The sequence below is a fragment of the Leuresthes tenuis genome, unplaced genomic scaffold, assembly GCF_036924035.1.
Source record: "Leuresthes tenuis unplaced genomic scaffold, fLeuTen1.0.hap1 SCAF_48, whole genome shotgun sequence".
In the NCBI taxonomy this organism is placed as follows: Eukaryota; Metazoa; Chordata; class Actinopteri; order Atheriniformes; family Atherinopsidae; genus Leuresthes; species Leuresthes tenuis.
The window spans coordinates 309,158-333,849 of record NW_027325402.1 but is presented as its reverse complement, the minus strand read 5'-3'; the positions used below and the strand labels follow the sequence as shown (position 1 = coordinate 333,849).

The 24,692-nt window shown below is 42.3% G+C and overlaps 3 non-coding genes and 3 pseudogenes across 3 annotated transcripts; 1 reads left to right on the top strand and 5 right to left on the bottom strand.

Annotated features, from left to right (window-relative positions):
• Window positions 1-3,375: 3,375 nt before the first annotated feature.
• LOC140285638 (U2 spliceosomal RNA) lies at window positions 3,376-3,552 on the bottom strand (annotated as a pseudogene).
• Window positions 3,553-8,521: 4,969 nt separating this feature from the next.
• LOC140285603 (U2 spliceosomal RNA) lies at window positions 8,522-8,712 on the top strand. The gene has a single exon (XR_011910613.1). It is a non-coding gene; the product is annotated as a U2 spliceosomal RNA (small nuclear RNA).
• Window positions 8,713-18,205: 9,493 nt separating this feature from the next.
• LOC140285623 (U2 spliceosomal RNA) lies at window positions 18,206-18,393 on the bottom strand. Its single transcript, XR_011910632.1, has one exon. It is a non-coding gene; the product is annotated as a U2 spliceosomal RNA (small nuclear RNA).
• A 275-nt stretch (window positions 18,394-18,668) lies between these two features.
• LOC140285594 (U5 spliceosomal RNA) lies at window positions 18,669-18,782 on the bottom strand. The gene has a single exon (XR_011910605.1). It is a non-coding gene; the product is annotated as a U5 spliceosomal RNA (small nuclear RNA).
• A 411-nt stretch (window positions 18,783-19,193) lies between these two features.
• LOC140285652 (U2 spliceosomal RNA) lies at window positions 19,194-19,327 on the bottom strand (annotated as a pseudogene).
• A 302-nt stretch (window positions 19,328-19,629) lies between these two features.
• LOC140285648 (U2 spliceosomal RNA) lies at window positions 19,630-19,719 on the bottom strand (annotated as a pseudogene).
• Between the last annotated feature and the right edge of the window lie 4,973 nt (window positions 19,720-24,692).

Sequence of the window (24,692 nt, the reverse complement as noted above, 5' to 3'; positions counted from 1 at the left end):
ACATTCACACCTTCTTACAGCGGAACACCTCCGCTCCCTCTTTTGATGGTGTATGTTCTGGCATTCGAACCTTTTCTTACCCACTTTTTACAAACTATGCTCGGACATTCACACCTTCTTGCAGTGAAACACCTCCGCTCCCTCTTTTGATTGTGTATGTTCGGGCATTCGAACCTTTTCTTACCCGCCTTTTACAAACTATGGTCGGACATTTAAACCTTCTTGTGGCCGAACACATCCACTTCTGCTTGTGATGATGTATAGTTGGGCATTCACACCTTTTCTTACCCATTTTTCAGTAATTATTGGTGGACATTCAGACCTTCTTGCAGCTGAACACCTCCGCTCCCGCTTTTGATGGTGTATAGTCGGGCTTTCGAGCCTTTTCTTCAACGGTGTTTACAAATTATGGTTGGAAATTCAGACCTTGCAGCCGAACAACTCCGCTCCCTCTTTTGATCATACATTGTCGGGCATTCGCACCTTGTCTTACCCGCTTTTTACAAACCATGGTCGGACTTTCACACCTTCTTGTAGCCGAACAACTCCGCTCCCGCTATTGATTGTGTACAGTCCGGTTTTTTAACCTTTTCTTACCCGCTTTTTACCAACTATGGTCGGACATTCGCAGCATCTTACAGCGGAACACCTCCGCTCCCTCTTTTGATGGTGTATGTTCGGGCAATCGAACTTTTTCTTACACGCTTTTTACAAACTATGGTTGGACATTCAAACCTTCTTGTAGCAGAACACATCCACTTCTTCTTTTGATGATGTATGGTTGGGCATTCGCACCTTTTCTTACCCATTTTTCAGGAATTATGGGTGGATATTCACACCTACTTGCAGTCGAACAGCTCTGCTCCCACTTTTGATTATGTTTGGTTGGATATTCGAACCTTTTCTTAACTGCTTTTTACAAACTTTGGTCGGACGTTCACACCTTCTTGCAGCCGAACACCTCCGCTTCCGCTTTTGATGGTATATATTCGGGCATTCGAACCTTTTCTTACCCACTTTTTACCAACTATGGTCGGACATTCACACCGTCTTTCAAGTGTAACACCTCCGCTCCCTCTTTTGATGGTGTATGTTCAGGCATTCGCACCTTTTCTTACCCGCTTTTTACAAACTATGGTCGTACATTCAAACCTTCTTGTAGCCGAAAACCTCCGTTCCCGCTTTTGATGGTGTATAGTCGGGCTTCCGAGCCTTTTCTTCCCCGGTTTTTACAAATTATGGTTGGACATTTAGACCTTCTTGCAGCCGAAAACCTCCGTTCCCTCTTTTGATCATACATTGTCGGGCATTCGCACCTTTTCTTACCCGCTTTTTACAAACCATGGTCGGACTTTCACACCTTCTTGCAGCCGAACACCTCCGCTTCCGCTTTTGATGGTATATATTCGGGCATTCGAACCTTTTCTTACCCACTTTTTACCAACTATGGTCGGACATTCACACCGTCTTTCAAGTGTAACACCTCCGCTCCCTCTTTTGATGGTGTATGTTCGGGCATTCGCACCTTTTCTTACCCGCTTTTTACAAACTATGCTCGGACATTCAAACCTTCTTGTAGCCAAACACATCCACTCCTGCTTTTGTTGATGTATGGTTGGGCATTCGAACCTACTTGTTGCCCGCTTTTCATTAATTATGGGTGGACATTCACACCTTGTCACAGCCAAACACCTCCGCTCCCTGTTTTGATCATGTATGGTTGGACATTCGCACCTTTTCTCACCCGCTTTTTGCAAACTATGGTCGGCCATTCACAGCTTCCTCTCCACCATACTTGTATGGTGGGATATTCACACCCACTTGCATCCGAAGATCTCCGCCCCCACTTTTGTTGATATTTAGTCGGTCATTCACACCTTACCCGTTTTCTTGCCGCCAAACACCTCTGATCTCGCTTTTGATGATGTAAGATTGGGCATTCAGACCTTGCTTTTCCTGCTTTTCACCAACTATAGATGGACATTCACACCTTCTTGCAGCCGAACACTTCCGCTCCACCTTTTAGGTTTCTATCACACCTTTTTTTTCACCGCATTTTATAGATTATGGTTGGAAATTCTCAACCACTCATCCAAAGACCTCTCCTCCCGCTTTTGTTAATATATTTGAACTTTAGTCAGACATTCACACCTACTTGTAGCCGAACACCACCTCTCTAGCTTTTGATGAGGTATGGTCCGGGATTCTTACCGTTTCTAACACATTTTTCAGCAATTATGGTAGGATATTCACACCTTCTTGCAGCTGAACACCTCCTCTCCCACTTATGATCATGTGCGGATTGATTTTCGAAAATTTTCTTTCATGTTTTCTAGCAATTAATTATGGACATTTAGACCTTCTTGCAGCTGAACACCTCCGCTCCCGCTTTTGATCATACATTGTCAGGCATTCGCACCTTGTCTTACCCGCTTTTTACAAACTTTAGTCGAACATTCACACCTTTTTGCAGCCGAACACAGTTTTTTGCAGCCGAATTTGGGCATTCGCACCTTTTCATACCCACTTTTTACCAACTATGGTCGGACATTCACACCGTCTTACAGCGGAACACCTCCGCTCCCTCTTTTGATGGTGTATGTTCGGGCATTCGAACCTTTTCTTACCCGCTTTTTACAAACTATGCTCGGACATTCAAACCTTCTTGTAGCCGAACACATCCACTCCTGCTTTTGATGATGTATGGTATGGCATTCGAACCTACTTGTTGCCCGCTTTTCATTAATTATGGGTGGACATTCACACCTTGTCGCAGCCAAACACCCTGTTTCGATCATGTATGGTTGGACATTCGCACCTTTTCTCACCCGCTTTTTGCAAACTATGGTCGGCCATTCACAGCTTCCTCTCCACCATACTTGTATGGTGGGATATTCACACCCACTTGCATCCGAAGACCTCCGCCCCCACTTTTGTTGATATTTAGTCGGTCATTCACACCTTACCCGCTTTTGGCAAACTATGGCCTTCTTGCAGCCAAAAACCTCTGATCTCGCTTTTGATGATGTAAGGTTGGGCATTCAGACCTTGCTTCACCTGCTTTTCACCAAATATAGTCGGACATTCACACCTTCTTGCAGCCGAACACTTCCGCTCCACCTTTTAGTTTTCTATGGGGCATTCACACCTTTATTTTCACCGCATTTTATAAAAACACCACAGGAACACCGTATTGAGGCTTTGTTCTGACCGCTCATTCGGTGTCGCGTTTCTTTCAAGCATTTCTCCTGGTTAGCCCGCACTCGGCTCGCTCCCAGAGCCGTGTTAAAGTCTACTTCGCATTCACTCTCTTTTCTCAGCAGACTAAAAGAAACTTCCATCCTGCACCGCTGTTAGCTTTTTCACAACAGCAGAGGAGAGCGCACCGTTCCCAGCGGCACTGCAGTACCGGGTCGATGCTTGGAGTGAACGGAGCAAGCTCCTTTTTCAACTCCTATTGATAAAAATCCATTTAATATGTAGTCCTTGCATAGACATATCACATATTAAACTGATAAGTACAGATGGATTATGTGCAATTAGTAAAGAGAGTAGAGGACGATCTCTCTCGTTGGAAGTCCTTACCTATATCACTTATGGGGAGAGTTACAACCATTAAAATGATGATACTACCAAAAGTTAACTATTTGTTCTCAATGATCCCCATAAAACTATCTGCTACTTGGTTTAAGTCACTAGATTCATGCATCTCCAAATTTCTGTGGAAAAACAAACCACCACGTATTAGTTTAAAAACCCTACAGAAGACCAAGGACAGTGGTGGATTAGATTTACCTCATTTTCAGCACTATTCCTTAGCCAATAGGTTACAATATATATCAAAATGGTTTAAACCTTGTTGTTGTCACAGTTCCCAGAGACGTTGTAATCGTTGAGGATTCTATATTCACCCCCTCATTAGAGGCACGTGTTGCAGATTGATGACACTGAATCTTCTTCTCTGTTCATTGCTGGCATCATTCCCAGCATCGTAAGTGTTCGTGGCATTGTTAGCCTCTTCTTCTGGATCTTGATATCGAGCATCCTTTTGTATTTCTGGTTTGTAAGTCCTCTCTCTTCGTTCACCGGAGTCTTCGTCTCTTTGTCCTTGAGTTTGGTGATTTTTTCTTCTTTTGATGCCTTGACAGTGTGACAGGTGATACCACATGGGAGATCCTTTAACTTGAACTGCTGTCCCTGTGCTGCGAAATGGCTGTGCTGCTCAAATGGTCTCTCCTTCATCATATACACAGTTATTTATACATCACCTTCCACCATGAAGCGTTGTCCCTTTTTGTTTCTCTCTTTGTTCTTAAAATGCTGTTATAAATGTCTAAACCAATCCATTAAACTAGATCATTTTGGCAGTAAAGCGATCTACAATGTGCTTGGTCGCAAAGCTGCTCATCTGTGGTAAACAGCTCTCCAGAAAGGCATTCTTCAATTGATTTCACTCATTTTATGTAATAATTTTGTGATTTCCTACAAAACTACACTTCTTCTCCCATCTGTCTGAGTATTTAATATTGTCTGGGTCCCGTTAAAACATGTATTTTTCCCATCTAATTCCTTGTTTGCTTTAAAACAAGTATTCCCCATTTTCTATCCCTTCAGTAGCCAACCAGTTTGTATGGAGTACAGTGGAGCAACTTGACTGATCAGTAAAACACTGCTTTTGTTGTCACCGCAAGGCTTCCCCCGTCGGTTGTTTCACTGAGACACTACTGAGTAACTACAACTCAACACAGTTTATACACATAACATTCATATACATACTAACAAACAAACAAACAATAATTTACAATAATTTGAACGTACACCCAGGTAAATATTCCTGTAGTCTTCTCATACCGACTATGGACCCATTCATTGTTTAACTTCACTGTTTTGCAAATCCTAATTGGATATTACACATTGACATTGAACTTTACTGGATACGCAGGTCTTCATTGCATTCAGCAGCCTATATGTGAGCATTTATGTGTAAGCTGTTCTTCTTTGCATTTATCAGCAGCAAGCAATTCTTCACTGCACATGCATATGTAAATAGTAAAACAATTCCAATGTGTTAGCGAAACCTTCTATATCACAGTGGTTTCTAAGGTCTATTTTAAGTTCTTTGCCATCAGTGAGATGACATTGTTTACAAAGTGTGTCAAATTATCACTGAAGATCTTTTCAGGAATTTCAAATCTAGAAATGAGTTATTTTACGCGTGATTTTGCTACTGAGAGTGCATCTGCTTGTGCACATGGAAATATTTCAGACCATTTGGTAAAAACCTCTGTTGTCACTGAGCAGAATCGTTTCCCTTAACATTAATTTAGTTCAATGAAATCTACAAAATAATGAAATAATGAAATCCAAACAAATATGTTGAAAAAGATACACTGGCTTAGGGAATTATCTTCGTTTTGGTCTTAGATTGCCCTGTGGAATGTATTTTGCACATATTTGACCTGCTAGACAAAACTTTATTCATTTATTTATTCTAAAAAAATGTTTTTAATAATTAGTAAAACCATATGCTGTAAAAACCTGGTTCATTATTGCTTCCATCCCTCCTGTTGAGACATGACATGGTCCGTGGCTCAATACTGCAGCATATTTAAACAAATTCTTTGGCAGTATGGTTTTCCTTCCGGTCATTCATACGAGTCTATTGTAGATGGCAATTGAATAACATCTAATAATGCTAAAATATTTGTAGTTTATACATTTAGCTGTGGATGTCAACATACCTGTTTTTCCAATGCTGTGTTAACACATGTACAGTTGAGAAGGCATACTGACTGTCAGTGTAAACGTTAACAACCTTTTTGTTATTTAATTTACAAGCTTCAGTTAAAGCTACCAATTCGACTGCTTGAACAGAGTAATTTTTTGGTAGTGGTTGTTTTAAGAAAACTTCAGTTTCTGTTACTACTGCAAATCCTGTAGCATTTGTGCCATCAGGGTTTTTTTCCTTGATCTGTTGAATAAATATAGTTATTTCTGCATTTTCATAATGTATATCAGTTAAGTCTGGCCTGGGTAAAACACTGATGGTTATTTCTGACATGCAATCATGAGGCTTTCCATCTGTGGGGTAGGTAGCAGTGTGGATGGATTAAGTGTAGCACATCTCTCGACAACAAGGTGTGGCTGTGAAAGAAGAACTGTTATGTAGGAGAGATGTCTGGTAAAGATATTTTGTTAAGTAACCATATCACAGCCACTGCATGAGGTACCTTAAGTGTTAATGGGTGAAATAACACCATTATTGTTGATGCCTGCACTGCCAATGGCTTCTGGCCATTGATTCAAAAGTACGATCTCGTCCCTTTTTCCCCTTTCAGTGGACACTGGCCCCTAATTACCGCAATTCAGCAGGGGGTCTTTCATTAGGAGTACTGGACTCCCCCGTGCACGGTTTCAGCTCCGACCCTGGACAGCGGAAAAAACTTTGAGATCTGGTTTGAGGACCCAATTGTTGAGAAAAGTCTCTCAATGAGACTCAGAGTTGCTGGAGTCAGTTAATGCAAAGGTTTAATCTTGCAGCAAGTTCAAGAATGTGTGTGTGTATGGGTGTATGTGTGCGAACGTGTGTGAGTTTGTGTGTGTGAGAGTTTAAAGAACCTGTAATCCACAGGCAGGCCTTAACTAGTATGGCACGGGTCCAGCCTGTCTCATCTTTTTTGGAAGGTCCAGCGCTCGGCCGTAACCCTTCTGTCTGTTTGGACTCTCACATACATTCGGTTAATCATAGAAAAACGAGAACAAAACTTTTTAGCCCCTTAAATTCATAAAACAGACATGGTGCAGTTATTTCCATTCTAGAAAATAAGAGTAATCACCACCATTCCTATAAATTCTGGATATTCTAACAATCTGAATCTTTTTTAAATGTTCGATGAAGCCCTTTGCTGTTCTGTTTAGAGACTCAGCTGATCATAAACCAAGTTTTGCTCTTGAACCAAGCTTCTAAACTCTTCACCTTTTTCATTTCTCAGTTAGTATTCACTTTAAAACTGATTAAAAGAAAAATTAAATGAATGCCTATCAACAAATGTGGGATCTAAACTGTAGTGCTTCCTCTAAAATAATTTCCTTTCTCAATTCAGAAATGTGTGTGTGTAAGTCACAACACCCGTGACACCAAAACGGCTTTCTTTTCTCTCTTTTCTCTACACTCTGCACTGTGAGCACACACAACAAATCAGAAAGGCTTTTTTCTCTCTTTTCTACATTATGGACTGTGGGGACACAAAACCGCTCTCTCTTTTTTTTTTTTTGATTGTGTGCCAGGGCGTTGTCTCACGTATTAGATTATGCTTAAGATACGAATGAGTTTATCAGTCACATCAGAATCCATACATACTGATCCTCCCGTAATAAAATGGTCGGATCTTATCAAACACACTTTGTTTCTTGTGACAAGTCAGCGAAACAGCGTATACACGTCAAGACACTGAATCAAGTTTGCCACAAGAACTCATAAGTTTGGCAGTATTGCTCTGCCGTCAGCAATCATACACCCATTTTATTTTCATGAGACATGTGCAGGCACCTGTTCATCTACTGTTCTATCACTATGAATTAGTTTATCTATTATCAATAAGGATACTTCTACAACTACTATCAAAGTATGTCCGGACTTCTTATGTTGTCAGTTGCTATATATGAATAAGTGGGTTGCTACTGAAAAGCATTAAGCATGTCACACAGCCCAAACATATAACATTTCAGGACACACCACACAGTTAACAACCACAGTGAAGCGTGTCAAAGCCCAAACATGTAACATTCAACAGGACACTTACACAACACATTCAAATCAAACAGTCAGACAACATACAAGAACCTATACCCCAGCCGGCATTGCTCCCTGCCTATTTTCCTACAACTCACTATGTGTGCGCACACCTTTATTCACAAACTCTTCAACTTATACTCTTTTACCGAAGCTGCTACAGCTCGATTGGCCAAATACCCTTAGATCCTATTTCGGTGAATTTGACATCTGCCTTGCATGTAACAGATTAGCGGTTTAGCAGTTTTAATTTAGTTTGAGTGAAGGAATTCATTTTATAGCAAAATCCGAAATCGTGAAGAACTCATGGAAGTAAGCTTATTCTCGGATTCCTGAATCTTTAGATTTGCTCTTTCTTTTACTGCAAAGTACAACGTTGAGCAGCACTAATGAGTTGTTTCTATTTTTGGCAGGCTTTACCTTTGCGGATGAAGCCCTTTCTGTCTGTGCAAAAGAAATCTTGTTACTGTGCAGAGTGACTTCTCTGAGTAGAGTCGCCTTACTTGTTGCGACTGTGCCAATGTTCGAAGCTGGAGTGCAAAGTTGTTGCTTGAATGGTGCTCGCTGGAGCGTGCGGTAGTGTAAAGTTATACCATTTAAAAGGGCTGAAGAGTGCTCAGTGCAGCGGGTGGGCCGAGGTGCAAAGTGACACTATGGCCATAAAAAGAACACCGCTACAAGTGCGCATTGTGCCAGGAAGGGCCCTCGGACGTGAACCAGTGGACAGTTATCGCTTCTCGGCCTTTTGGCTAAGATCAAGTGTAGTATCTGTTCTTATCAGTTTAATGTCTGATGTGTCCTCTATGCGAGGACTACATATTAAATGGATTTGTATCAATAGGAGTTGAAAAAGGAGCTTGCTCCGTTCACTCCAAGCATCGACCCGGTACTGTAGTGCCCCTGGGAACGGTGCGCTCTCCTCTGCTCTTGTGAAAAAGCAAACAGCGGTGCAGGATGGAGGTTTCAGGGAGCCCAAGATGAAACTTTCTTTTAGTCTGCTGAGAAAAGAGAGTGAATGCGAAGTAGACTTTAACACGGCTCTGGGAGCGAGCCGAGTGCGGGCTAACCAGGAGAATTGCTTGAAAGAAACGCGACACCGAATGAGCGGTCAGAACAAAGCCTCAATACGGTGTTCCTGTGGTGTTTTTATAAAATGCGGTGAAAAAAAAGGTGTGAATGCCCCATAGAAAACTAAAAGGTGGAGCGGAAGTGTTCGGCTGCAAGAAGGTGTGAATGTCCGACTATATTTGGTGAAAAGCAGGTGAAGCAAGGTCTGAATGCCCAACCTTACATCATCAAAAGCGAGATCAGAGGTTTTTGGCTGCAAGAAGGCCATAGTTTGCCAAAAGTGGGTAAGGTGCGAATGACCGACTAAATATCAACAAAAGTGGGGGCGGAGGTCTTCGGATGCAAGTGGGTGTGAATATCCCACCATAGAAGTATGGTGGAGAGGAAGCTGTGAATGGCCGACCATAGTTTGCAAAAAGCGGGTGAGAAAAGGTGCGAATGTCCAACCATACATGATCAAAACAGGGAGCGGAGGTGTTTGGCTGCGACAAGGTGTGAATGTCCACCCATAATTAATGAAAAGCGGGCAACAAGTAGGTTCGAATGCCCAACCATACATCATCAAAAGCAGGAGTGGATGTGTTCGGCTACAAGAAGGTTTGAATGTCCGAGCATAGTTTGTAAAAAGCTGGTAAGAAAAGGTTCGAATGCCTGAACATACATCATCAAAAGCAGGACTGGATGTGTTCGGCTACAAGAAGGTTTGAATGTCCGACCATAGTTGGTAAAAAGTGGGTATGAAAAGGTTCGAATGCCCAAGTTCGGCTGAAAAAAACTGTGTTCGGCTGCAAAAAGGTGTGAATGTTTGACTAAAGTTTGTAAGACAAGGTTCGAATGCCTGACAATGTATGATCAAAAGCGGGAGCGGAGGTGTTCAGCTGCAAGAAGGTCTAAATGTCCATCATTAATTGCTAGAAAACATGAAAGAAAATTTTCGAAAATCAATCTGCACATGATCATAAGTGGGAGAGGAGGTGTTCAGCTGCAAGAAGGTGTGAATGTCCTACCATAATTGCTGAAAAATGTGTTAGAAACGGTAAGAATGCCGGACCATACATCATCAAAAGCTAGAGAGGTGGTGTTCGGCTGCAAGTAGGTGTGAATGTCTGACTAAAGTTCAAATATATTAACAAAAGCGGGAGGAGAGGTCTTCGGATGAGTGGTTGAGAATTTCCAACCATAATCTATAAAATGCGGTGAAAAAAAAGGTGTGATAGAAACCTAAAAGGTGGAGCGGAAGTGTTCGGCTGCAAGAAGGTGTGAATGTCCGTCTATAGTTGGTGAAAAGCAGGAAAAGCAAGGTCTGAATGCCGAATCTTACATCATCAAAAGCGAGATCAGAGGTGTTTGGCTGCAAGAAAACGGGTAAGGTGTGAACGACCGACTAAATATCAACAAAAGTGGGGGCGGAGGTCTTCGGATGCAAGTGGGTGTGAATATCCCACCATACAAGTATGGTGGAGAGGAAGCTGTGAATGTCCGACCATGGTTTGTAAAACGCGGGTAAGACAAGGTGCGAATGTCCGACAATGTATGATCAAAAGAGGGAGCGGAGGTGTTTGGCTGCAAGGTCTGAATTTCCAACCATAATTTGTAAACACCGTTGAAGAAAAGCCTCGAAAGCCCGACTATACACCATCAAAAGCGGGAGCAGAGGTGTTCAGCTGCAAGAAGGTCTGAATGTCCACCAATAATTACTGAAAAATGGGTAAGAAGAGGTGTGAATGCCCAACTATACATCATCAAAAGCAGAAGTGGATGTGTTCGGCCACAAGAAGGTTTGAATGTCCGACCATAGTTTGTAAAAGGCGGGTAAGAAAAGGTTTGAATGCCCGAACATACACAATCAAAAGAGGGAGCGGAGGTGTTTCGCTGCAAGAAGGTGTGAATGTCCGAGCATAGTTTGTAAAAAGCGGGTAAGAAAAGGTTCGAATGCCCGAACATACACCATCAAAAGAGGGAGCGGAGGTGTTCCGCTGTAAGAAGGTGTGAATGTCCAACCATAGTTGGTAAAAAGCGGGTAAGAAAAGGTTAAAATACCCGACTCTACACAATCAATAGCGGGAGCGGAGTTGTTCGGCTAAAAGAAGGTGTGAAAGTCCGACCATGGTTTGTAAAAAGCGGGTAAGAAAAGGTTCGAATGCAAAAATATACACCATCAAAAGCGGAAGCCGAGGTGTTCGGCTGCAAGTAGGTCTGAATGTCCACCCATAATTAATGAAAAGCGGGCAACAAGTAGGTTCGAATGCCCAACCATACATCAACAAAAGCAGGAGTGGATGTGTTTGGCTACAAGAAGGTTTGAATGTCCGAGCATAGTTTTTAAAAAGCGGGTAAGAAAAGGTGCGAATGCCCGACAATGTATGATCAAAAGAGGGAGTGGAGGTTTTTGGCTACAAGAAGGTTTGAATGTCCAACCATAGTTTGTAAAAAGCGGGTAAGAAAAGGTGCGAATGCCCGAAAATACACCATCAAAAGAGGGAGCGGAGGTGTTCCGCTGTAAGATGGTGCGAATGTCCGACCATAGTTGGTAAAAAGCGGGTAAGAAAAGGTTCGAATGCCCGAATATATACCATCAAAAGCGGAAACGGAGGTGTTCGGCTGCAAGAAGGTGTGAACGTCCGACCAAAGTTTGTAAAAAGCAGTTAAGAAAAGGTTCGAATATCCAACCAAACATAATCAAAAGTGGGAGCAGAGCTGTTCGACTGCAAGTAGGTGTGAATGTCCACCCATAATTCCTGAAAAATGGGTAAGAAAAGGTGCGAATGCCCAACCATACATCATCAAAAGAAGAAGTGGATGTGTTCTGCTACAAGAAGGTTTGAATGTCCGACCATAGTTTGTAAAAAGTGGGTAAGAAAAAGTTTGAATGCCCGAACATACACCATCAAAAGAGGGAGCGGAGGTGTTCCGCTGTAAGACGGTGTGAAAGTCCGACCATAATTGGTAAAAAGCGGGTAAGAAAAGGTTAAAATACCCGACTGTACACAATCAATAGCGGGAGCGGAGTTGTTCGGCTACAAGAAGGTGTGAAAGTCCGACCATGGTTTGTAAAACGCGGGTAAGACAAGGTGCGAATGCCCGACAATGTATAATCAAAAGAGGGAGCGGAGGTGTTCGGCTGCAAGGTCTGAATTTCCAACCAATAATTACTGAAAAATGGGTAAGAAAAGGTGTGAATGCCCAACTATACATCATAAAAAGCAGAAGTGGATGTGTTCGGCCACAAGAAGGTTTGAATGTCCGACCATAGTTTGTAAAAAGCGGGTAAGAAAAGGTTCGAATGCCCGAACATACACAATCAAAAGAGGGAGCGGAGGGGTTTCGCTGCAAGAAGGTGTGAATGTCCGAGCATAGTTTGTAAAAAGTGGGTAAGAAAAGGTTCGAATGCCAAAATATACACCATCAAAAACGGAAGCCGAGGTGTTCGGCTGCAAGTAGGTGTGAATGTCAGATCATAATTTGCAAAAAGCTGATGAGAAAGGTGTGAATGACCGACAATAATTACTGAAAAATGTGTTAGAAAAGGTAAGAATGCCGGACTATTCATCATCAAAAGCAGAGAAGAGGTGTTCGGATGCAAGAAGCTGTGAATGTCTAGCCATAATTACTCAAAAACGGTTAAGAAAAGGTAGTATTGCCAGACCATAAATGATCAAAACAGGGAGCGGAGGTGTTCCGCTGTAAGAAGGTGTGAATGTCCAACAATAATTGGTAAAAAGCGGGTAAGAAAAGGTTAAAATACCCGACTGTACACAATCAATAGTGGGAGCGGAGTTGTTTGGCTACTAAAAGGTGTGAAAGTCCGACCATACATCCTCAAAAGCAGAACTGGATGTGTTCGGCTACAAGAAGGTTTGAATGTCCGACCATAGTTTGTAAAAAGCGGGTAAGAAAAGGTTCGAATGCCCAAACATACACCATCAAAAGAGGGAGCGGAGGTGTTCCGCCATAAGAAGGTGTGAATGTCCGACCGTAGTTGCTAAAAAGTGGGTAAGAAAAGGTTAAAATACCCGACTCTACACAATCAATAGCGGGAGCGAATGTGTTCGGCTACAAGAAGGTGTGAAAGTCCGACCATGTTTTGTAAATAGCGGGTAAGAAAAGGTGCGAATGCCCGACAATGTATGATCAAAAGAGGGAGCGGAGGTTTTCGGCTAAAAGAAGGTCTGAATGTCCAACCATAATTTGTAAAAACCGGGGAAGAAAAGGCTCGAAAGCCCGACTATACACCATCAAAAGCGGGAGCAGAGGGGTTCAGCTGCAAGAAGGTCTGAATGTCCATCAATAATTGCTAGAAAACATGAAAGAAAATTTTCGAATATCAAACCGCACATGATCATAAGTGGGAGCGGAGGTGTTTAGCTGCAAGAAGGTGTGAATGTCCACCCATAATTCCTCAAAAATGGGTAAAAAAAAAGGTGCGAATGCCCAACCATACATCATCAAAAGCAGGACTGGATGTGTTCGGCTACAAGGTTTGAATGTCCGAGCATAGTTTGTTAAAAGCGGGTAAGAAAAGGTTCGAATGCCCAAACATACACCATCAAAAGAGGGAGCGGAGGTGTTCCGCCATAAGAAGGTGTGAATGTCCGACCGTAGTTGGTAAAAAGCGGGTAAGAAAAGGTTAAAATGGCCGTCTGTACACAATCAATAGCGGGAAGGGATGTGTTCGGCTACAAGAAGGTGTGAAAGTCCGACCATGTTTTGTAAAAAGCGGTTAAGAAAAGGTGTGAATGCCCGACAATGTATGATCAAAAGAGGGAGCGGAGGTTTTCGGCTGCAAGAAGGTCTGAATGTCCAACCATAATTTGTAAAAACCGGGGAAGAAAAGGCTCGGAAGCCCGACTATACACCGTCAAAAGCGGGAGCAGAGGTATTCAGCTGCAAGAAGGTCTCAATGTCCATCAATAATTGCTAAAAAACATGAAAGAAAATTTTCGAATATCAAACCGCACATGATCATATGCGGGAGAGGAGGTGTTCAGCTGCAAGAAGGTGTGAATGTCCACCCATATCTCCTGAAAAATGGGTAAAAAAAGGTGCGAATGCCCAACCATACATCATCAAAAGCAGGTGTGAATGTCAGATCATAATTTGCAAAAACCTGATGAGAAATGGTGAGAATGCCCGACTATACACCATCAAATGCGGGAGCGGAGGTGTTCGGCTGTGAGTAGGTGTGAATGTCCGACCATACTTGCTGAAAAATATGACAAAGCAGTTTTCACTTGGTTTGAGTGAAGGATTTCATTTTATATAGAAATCCGAAATTGTGTAGAACTCGTGGAAATAAGTTTATTCTCGGATTCCTAAAGGTTTAGTGTTGTTCTTTGGTATACTGCAAAGTAATACTTTTTATTTTGTTGAAACCGATTCAGACATGGATAAATATCAAGGAAAAAGCAGTTTTAACTTGGTTTGAGTGAAGGAATTCATTTTATATCAAAATCCGAAATTGTCTAGAACTCGTGGAAATAAGTTTATTCTCGGATTCCTAAAGGTTTAGTGTTGTTCTTTGGTATACTGCAAAGTAATACTTTCTATTTTGTTGAAACCGATTAAGTTAAAACTGCTTTGTCCTTCATATTTATCCATGTCATAATAGCTTTAAACAAAAAAGAACGTTGTACTTTGCAGGATAGGAAAGAACAACACTAAACCTTTTCAGGAATCCGAGAATAAGCGTCGATTGACGAGTTCTACACAATTTCGGATTTTGATATAAAATGAATTCCTTCACTCAAACCAAGTGAAAACTGCTTTGTCATATTTTTCAGCAAGTATGGTCGGACATTCACACCTACTCACAGCCGAACACCTCCGCTCCCGCATTTGATGGTGTATAGTCGGGCATTCTCACCATTTCTCATCAGGTTTTTGCAAATTATGATCTGACATTCACACATGCTTTTGATGTTGTATGGTTGGGCATTCGCACCTTTTTTTACCCATTTTTCAGGAATTATGGGTGGACATTCACACCATCTTGCAGCTGAACACCTCCTCTCCCGCATATGATCATGTGCGGTTTGATATTCGAACATTTTCTTTCATGTTTTCTAGCAATTATTGATGGACATTGAGACCTTCTTGCAGCTGAACACCTCTGCTCCCGCTTTTGATGGTGTATAGTCGGGCTTTCGAGCCTTTTCTTCCCCGGTTTTTACAAATTATGGTTGGACATTCAGACCTTCTTGCAGCCGAAAACCTCCGCTCCCTCTTTTGATCATACATTGTCGGGCATTCGCACCTTTTCTTAACCACTTTTTACAAAACATGGTTGGACTTTCACACTTTCTTGTAGCCGAACACATCCCTTCCCGCTATTGATTGTGTACAGTCGGGTATTTTAACCTTTTCTTACCCGCTTTTTACCAACTACGGTCGGACATTCACACCTTCTTATGGCGGAACACCTCCGCTCCCTCTTTTGATGGTGTAGGTTCGGGCATTCGAACCTTTTCTTACCCGCTTTTTACAAACTATGCTCGGACATTCAAACCTTCTTGTAGCCGAACACATCCAGTCCTGCTTTTGATGATGTATGGTTGGGCATTCGCACCTTTTTTCTTACCCATTTTTGAGGAATTATGGGTGGACATTCACACCTTCTTGCAGCTGAACACCTCCTCTCCCACTTATGATCATGTGCGGTTGGATATTCGAACATTTTTTTTCATGTTTTCTAGAAATTATTGATGGACATTCAGACCTTCTTGCAGCTGAACACCTCCGCTCCCGCTTTTGATGGTGTATAGTCGGGCTTCCGAGCCTTTTCCTCCCCGGTTTTTACAAATTATGGTTGGACATTTAGACCTTCTTGCAGCCGAAAACCTCCGTTCCCTCTTTTGATCATACATTGTCCGGCATTCGCAACTTTTCTTACCCGCTTTTTACAAACCATGGTCGGACTTTCACACCTTTTAGTAGCCAAACAACTCCGCTCCCGCTATTGATTGTGTACAGTCGGGTATTTTAACCTTTTCTTACCCGCTTTTTACCAATTATGGTGGGACATTCACACCTTCTTACAGCGGAACACCTCCGCTCCCTGTTTTGATCATTTATGGTCTGGCAATACTACCTTTTCTTACCCGTTTTTGAGTTATTATGGCTGGACATTCACAGCTTCTTGCAGCCGAACACCTCTTCTCCCGCTTTTGATGATGAATGGTCCGGCATTCTTACCTTTTCTAACACATTTTTCAGCAATTATTGTTGGTCATTCACACCTTTCTCATCAGCTTTTTACAAATTATGATCTGACATTCACACCTACTTGCAGCCGAACACCTCGGCTTCCGCTTTTGATGGTGTATATTTTGGCATTCGAACCTTTTCTTACCCGCTTTTTACAAACCATGGTCGGACTTTCATACCTTCTTTTAGCCGAACAACTCCGCTCCCGCTATTGATTGTGTAGAGTTGGGTATTTTAGCCTTTTCTTACCCGCTTTTTACCAACTATGGTCGGACATTCACACCTTCTTACAGCGGAACACCTCCGCTCCCTCTTTTGATGGTGTATGTTCTGTCATTCGAACCTTTTCTTACCCACTTTTTACAAACTATGCTCGGACATTCACACCTTCTTGCAGTGAAACACCTCCGCTCCCTCTTTTGATTGTGTATGTTCGGGCATTCGAACCTTTTCTTACCCGCCTTTTACAAACTATGGTCGGACATTCAAACCTTCTTGTGGCCGAACACATCCACTTCTGCTTGTGATGATGTATAGTTGGGCATTCACACCTTTTCTTACCCATTTTTCAGTAATTATTGGTGGACATTCAGACCTTCTTGCAGCTGAACACCTCCGCTCCCGCTTTTGATGGTGTATAGTCGGGCTTTCGAGCCTTTTCTTCAACGGTGTTTACAAATTATGGTTGGAAATTCAGACCTTGCAGCCGAACACCTCCGCTCCCTCTTTTGATCATACATTGTCGGGCATTCGCACCTTGTCTTACCCGCTTTTTACAAACCATGGTCGGACTTTCACACCTTCTTGTAGCCGAACAACTCCGCTCCCGCTATTGATTGTGTACAGTCCGGTTTTTTAACCTTTTCTTACCCGCTTTTTACCAACTATGGTCGGACATTCGCAGCATCTTACAGCGGAACACCTCCGCTCCCTCTTTTGATGGTGTATGTTCGGGCATTCGAACTTTTTCTTACCCGCTTTTTACAAACTATGGTCGGACATTCAAACCTTCTTGTAGCAGAACACATCCACTTCTTCTTTTGATGATGTATGGTTGGGCATTCGCACCTTTTCTTACCCATTTTTCAGGAATTATGGGTGGATATTCACACCTACTTGCAGTCGAACAGCTCTGCTCCCACTTTTGATTATGTTTGGTTGGATATTCGAACCTTTTCTTAACTGCTTTTTACAAACTTTGGTCGGACGTTCACACCTTCTTGCAGCCGAACACCTCCGCTTCCGCTTTTGATGGTATATATTCGGGCATTCGAACCTTTTCTTACCCACTTTTTACCAACTATGGTCGGACTTTCACACCGTCTTTCAAGTGTAACACCTCCGCTCCCTCTTTTGATGGTGTATGTTCGGGCATTCGCACCTTTTCTTACCCGCTTTTTACAAACTATGGTCGTACATTCAAACCTTGTAGCCGAAAACCTCCACTCCCTCTTTTGATCATACTTTGTCGGGCATTCGCACCTTTTCTTACCCGCTTTTTACAAACTATGCTCGGACATTCAAACCTTCTTGTAGCCAAACACATCCACTCCTGCTTTTGTTGATGTATGGTTGGACATTCGCACCTTTTCTCACCCGCTTTTTGCAAACTATGGTCGGCCATTCACAGCTTCCTCTCCACCATACTTGTATGGTGGGATATTCACACCCACTTGCATCCGAAGACCTCCGCCCCCACTTTTGTTGATATTTAGCCGATCATTCGCACCTTACCCGCTTTTGGCAAACTATGGCCTTCTTGCAGCCAAAAACCTCTGATCTCGCTTTTGATGATGTAAGGTTGGGCATTCAGACCTTGCTTCACCTGCTTTTCACCAAATATAGTCGGACATTCACACCTTCTTGCAGCCGAACACTTCCGCTCCACCTTTTAGTTTTCTATGGGGCATTCACACCTTTTTTTACACCGCATTTTATAAAAACACCACAGGAACACCGTATTGAGGCTTTGTTCTGACCGCTCATTCGGTGTCGCGTTTCTTTCAAGCAATTCTCCTGGTTAGCCCACACTCGGCTCGCTCCCAGAGCCATGTTAAAGTCTGCTTCGCATTCACTCTCTTTTCTCAGCAGATTAAAGAAACTTCCATCCTGCACCGCTGTTTGCTTTTTCACAAGAGCAGAGGAGAGCGCACCGTTCCCAGCGGCACTGCAGTACCGGGTCGATGCTTGGAGTGAACGGAGCAAGCTCCTTTTTCAACTCCTATTGATAAAAATCCATTTAATATGTAGTCCTTGCATAGACATATAACATATTAAACTGATAAGTACAGATACTACACTTGATCTTAGCCAAAATGCCGAGAAGCGATAACTGTCCACTGGTTCACGTCCGAGGGCCCTTCCTGGCACAATCCGCACTTGTAGCGGTGTTCGTTTTATGGCCATAGTGTCACTTTGCACCTCCGCCCACCCGCTGCACTGAGCACTCTTCAACCCTTTTAAATGGCATAACTTTACACTACCGCACGCTCCAGCGAGCACCATTCAAGCAACATCGGCACAGTCGCAACAAGTGAGGCGACTCTACTCAGAGAAGTCACTCTGCGCAGTAACAAGATTTCTTTTGCACAGACAGAAAGGGCTTCACCCGCAAAGGTAAAGCCTGCCAAAAATAGAAACAACTCATTAGTGCTGCTCTACACGGAAGTCTTTAGTAAAAGGCGAAAGACTTGTACATTATGAAGAGAAACCAGTGTATGATTATCCATCACTGCGGGAGCAGGGCATCAGGCTAGTTGGCATAGCCACCTTCCCCATGGTGAGCTTTGCTTGGTTGAGACGCTTGCTCCCCCCCCTTGCTCCTCGGCTGACCAAGTAGGAACAATCGGGCCATATTCGATGGCTGCCTTGTCTTTTACTCTGTGCAAAAGACAAGGCAGCCACAAACAACACGGGAACACCGTGTTGAGGCTTTGATCTGACTGCTCATTCGGTGTCGCGTTTCTTTCAAGCAATTCTCCCAGTTAGCCCGCACTCGGCTCGCTCCCAGAACCGTGTTAAAGTCTGCTTCGCATTCACTCTCTTTTATCAGCAGATTAAAAGAAAGTTTCATCTTAGGCTCCCTGAAACTTCCATCCTGCACCGCTGTTTGCTTTTTCACAAGAGCAGAGGAGAGCGCACCGTTCCCAGCGGCACTGCAGTACCGGGTCGATGCTTGGAGTGAACGGAGCAAGCTCCTTTTTCAACTCCTATTGATACAAATCCATTTAATATGTAGTCTCGCATAGAGGACATATCAGACATTCAATTCAATTCAATTCAATTCAATTTTATTTATATAGCGCCAGATTACAACAATTGTCATCTCAAGGCACTTAAGTAATATAGTCCAATTCAAGCCAATTGGAATTCAATTCATTGTAATCATGATCCAATTAATTCATATAGAGCCAATTCAAAAAATTAATATCCTAGCTAAGGAAACCAACAGATTGCACCGAAACGTGTCTTCAGTCCAATCTCCCGTCCTGAGCGTGCCTGTGGCAACTGTGGAAAGGAACGACTCCCTTTTAACAGGAAGAAACCTCTGGCAGAACCAGACTCAGGAAGGGTGGCCATCCGCCTCGACCAGCTGGGGTTTAAGAAGATAAGAACAGATACTACACTTGATCTTAGCCAAAAGGCCGAGAAGCGATAACTGTCCACTGGTTCACGTCCGAGGGCCCTTCCTGGCACAATGCGCACTTGTAGCGGTGTTCTTTTTATGGCCATAGTGTCACTTTGCACCTCCGCCCACCCGCTGCACTGAGCACTCTTCAGCCCTTTTAAATGGTATAACTTTACACTACCACACGCTCCAGCGAGCACCATTCAAGCAACAACTTTGCACTCCAGCTTCGAACATCGGCACAGTCGCAACAAGTAAGGCGACTCTACTCAGAGAAGTCACTCTGCACAGTAACAAGATTTCTTTTGCACAGACAGAAAGGGCTTCATCCGCAAAGGTAAAGCCTGCCAAAAATAGAAACAACTCATTAGTGCTGCTCAACGTTGTACTTTGCAGTAAAAGAAAGAGCAAATCTAATGTTTCAGGAATCCGAGAATAAGCTTACTTTCATGAGTTCTTCACGATTTCGGATTTTGCTATAAAATGAATTCCTTCACTCAAACTAAATTAAAACTGCTAAACCGCTAATCTGTTACATACAAGGCAGATGTCAAATTCACCGAAATAGGATCTAAGGGTATTTGGCCAATCGAGCTGTAGCAGCTTCGGTAAAAGAGTATAAGTTGAAGAGTTTGTGAATAAAGGTGTGCGCACACATAGTGAGTTGTAGGAAAATAGGCAGGGAGCAATGCCGGCTGGGGTATATGTTCTTGTATGTTGTCTGACTGTTTGATTTGAATGTGTTGTGTAAGTGTCCTGTTGAATGTTACATGTTTGGGCTTTGACACGCTTCACTGTGGTTGTTAACTGTGTGGTGTGTCCTGAAATGTTATATGTTTGGGCTGTGTGACATGCTTAATGCTTTTCAGTAGCAACCCACTTATTCATATATAGCAACTGACAACATAAGAAGTCCGGACATACTTTGATAGTAGTTGTAGAAGTATCCTTATTGATAATAGATAAACTAATTCATAGTGATAGAACAGTAGATGAACAGGTGCCTGCACATGTCTCATGAAAATAAAATGGGTGTATGATTGCTGACGGCAGAGCAATACTGCCAAACTTATGAGTTCTTGTGGCAAACTTGATTCAGTGTCTTGACGTGTATACGCTGTTTTGCTGACTTGTCACAAGAAACAAAGTGTGTTTGATAAGATCCGACCATTTTATTACGGGAGGATCAGTATGTATGGATTCTGATGTGACTGATAAACCCATTCGTATCTTAAGCATAATCTAATACGTGAGACAACGCCCTGGCACACAATCAAAAAAAAAAAAGAGAGAGAGCGGTTTTGTGTCCCCACAGTCCATAATGTAGAAAAGAGAGAAAAAAGCCTTTCTGATTTGGTGTGTGTGCTCACAGTGCAGAGTGTAGAGAAAAGAGAGAAAAGAAAGCCGTTTTGGTGTCACGGGTGTTGTGACTTACACACACACATTTCTGAATTGAGAAAGGAAATTATTTTAGAGAAAGCACTAGAGTTTAGATCCCACATTTGTTGATAGGCATTCATTTAATTTTTCTTTTAATCAGTTTTAAAGTGAATACTAACTGAGAAATGAAAAAGGTGAAGAGTTTAGAAGCTTGGTTCAAGAGCAAAACTTGGTTTATGATCAGCTGAGTCTCTAAACAGAACAGCAAAGGGCTTCATCGAACATTTAAAAAAGATTCAGATTGTTAGAATATCCAGAATTTATAGGAATGGTGGTGATTACTCTTATTTTCTAGAATGGAAATAACTGCACCATGTCTGTTTTATGAATTTAAGGGGCTAAAAAGTTTTGTTCTCGTTTTTCTATGATTAACCGAATGTATGTGAGAGTCCAAACAGACAGAAGGGCCGAGCGCTGGACCTTCCAAAAAAGATGAGACAGGCTGGACCTGTGCCATACTAGTTAAGACCTGCCTGTGGATAACAGGTTCATTAAACTCTCACACACACAAACTCACACACGTTCGCACACATACACCCATACACACACACCTTCTTGAACTTGCTGCAAGATTAAACATTTGCATTAACTGACTCCAGCAACTCTGAGTCTCATTGAGAGACTTTTCTCAACAATTGGGTCCTCAAACCAGATCTCAACGTTTTTTCCGCTTTCCAGGGTCGGAGCTGAAACCGTGCACGGGGGAGTCCAGTACTCCTAATGAAAGACCCCCTGCTGAATTGCGGTAATTAGGGGCCAGTGTCCACTGAAAGGGGGAAACAGGGACGAGATCGTACTTTTGAATCAATGGCCAGAAGCCATTGGCAGTGCAGGCATCAACAATAATGGTGTTATTTCACCCATTAACACTTAAGGTACCTCATGCAGTGGCTGTGATATGGTTACTTAACAAAATATCTTTACCAGACATCTCTCCTACATAACAGTTCTTCTTTCACAGCCACACCTTGTTGTCGAGAGATGTGCTACACTTAATCCATCCACACTGCTACCTACCCCACAGATGGAAAGCCTCATGATTGCATGTCAGAAATAACCATCAGTGTTTTACCCAGGCCAGACTTAACTGATATACGTTATGAAAATGCAGAAATAACTATATTTATTCAACAGGTCAAGCAAAAAACCCTGATGGCACAAATGCTACAGGATTTGCAGTAGTAACAGAAACTGAAGTTTTCTTAAAACAACCACTACCAAAAAATTACTCTGTTCAAGCAGTCGAATTGGTAGCTTTAACTGAAGCTTGTAAATTAAATAACAAAAAGGTTGTTAACGTTTACACTGACAGTCAGTATGCCTTCTCAACTGTACATGTGTTAACACAGCATTGGAAAAACAGGTATGTTGACATCCACAGCTAAATGTATAAACTACAAATATTTTAGCATTATTAGATGTTATTCAATTGCCATCTACAATAGACTCGTATGAATGACCGGAAGGAAAACCATACTGCCAAAGAATTTGTTTAAATATGCTGCAGTATTGAGCCACGGACCATGTCATGTCTCAACAGGAGGGATGGAAGCAATAATGAACAAGGTTTTTACAGCATATGGTTTTACTAATTATTGAATTTTTTTTTTTAGAATAAATAAATGAATAAAGTTTTGTCTAGCAGGTCAAATATGTGCAAAATACATTCCACAGGGCAATCTAAGACCAAAACGAAGATAATTCCCTAAGCCAGTGTATCTTTTTCAACATATTTGTTTGTATTTCATTATTTCATTATTGTGTAGATTTCATTGAACTAAATTAATGTTAAGGGAAACGATTCTGCTCAGTGACAACAGAGGTTTTTACCAAATGGTCTGAAATATTTCCATGTGCACAAGCAGATGCACTCTCAGTAGCAAAATCACGCGTAAAATAACTCATTTCTAGATTTGAAATTCCTGAAAAGATCTTCAGTGATAATTTGACACACTTTGTAAACTATGTCATCTCACTGATGGCAAAGAACTTAAAATAGATCTTAGAAACCACTGTGATATAGAAGGTTTCGCTAACACATTGGAATTGTTTTACTATTTACATATGCATGTGCAGTGAAGAATTGCTTGCTGCTGATAAATGCAAAGAAGAACAGCTTACACATAGATGCTCACATATAGGCTGCTGAATGCAATGAAGACCTGCTTATCCAGTAAAGTTCAATGTCAATGTGTAATATTCAATTAGGATTTGCAAAACAGTGAAGTTAAACAATGAATGGGTCCATAGTCGGTATGAGAAGACTACAGGAATATTTACCTGGGTGTACGTTCAAACAGAGATGAGAAAATTGCGATAAATTATTGTTTGTTTGTTTGTTAGTATGTATATGAATGTTATGTGTATAAACTGTGTTGAGTTGTAGTTACTCAGTAGTGTCTCAGTGAAACAACCGACGGGGGAAGCCTTGCGGTGACAACAAAAGCAGTGTTTTACTGATCAGTCAAGTTGCTCCAGTGTACTCCATACAAACTGGTTGGCTACTGAAGGGATAGAAAATGGGGAATACTTGTTTTAAAGCAAACAAGGAATTAGATGGGAAAAATACATGTTTTAACGGGACCCAGACAATATTATATAGATGTCGCCACTGAAGTAAAGAACATTTACGTGGGATGGTGTGAGGGTCCTCGTTTGGCTGACGTTCGCCGATATGCTCGCCATGCTCAGAACCAAGTTGAGACGCGTAAGACAACCAAAAGGGACAAGTGTGAAAAGGAGCTGCATTTGGCAACCATGACCATGTATTACGCAGTTGGTGTAAACAGAGGACGAGGCCGAAGTCGAAGACGTGGACGTGTGGGAGAGGAGGTCGAAATGGGCCACGCCAGAGCTGTGATCCGAATATTTGTTTTTACTGTGGCCAGACTGGACACTGGAAGAAGGACTGTCCACAGCTAAAAAGTGATGAAATTGGGCAAAAGGCTGACTGAGGGTGGGAGGCAGGTTCTGGACGTCACGCGGCAGCGGAGCCTCCACTAATGGGTGATAGCACAAACACACTCACACATTTTTCCTGCTCTGTGTAGTGAAGCAACGCTTGCCGACTGTGATTCACGTAGTAAAGTTTTGCATGCTATTTCCGTCCTAGAGCAAAGATATTTCTCTCAGAATATAGGAACTTATGTTCATCAGTAGTGACGTCAGGGGAGTTTGATTGTCCTCCAAAGTTAAGTGGAAACCACGTTTACTGTATGTCTGCATCAGGCCAGGTTGTGAAGGAGAAAATGACAATGCCCATTGCGTGTTGTCACTCCCGATGAGCTCTCCTTCAAACACTCATTTTTGTTATCAGAGTTGTGTCCCATTAACCTGATGGGCTGTGATCTCATGTGTAAATTAGGCATTATTTTAACTTCTACACCAGAGGGTGTTAAGGTTATGTTACAGCCTGACAAAGTTTTCACAGCAGTGCAGTTTGATTCATCGGCACTTACATATGCTTATGAGTGGAAACTTCCCAGCTCTCCTTTTTCACAACAACTAGTGGAAGAAGCAAAAGCGTTAGTTTCACCCCTTTCTGATTTCATGCAACCTACT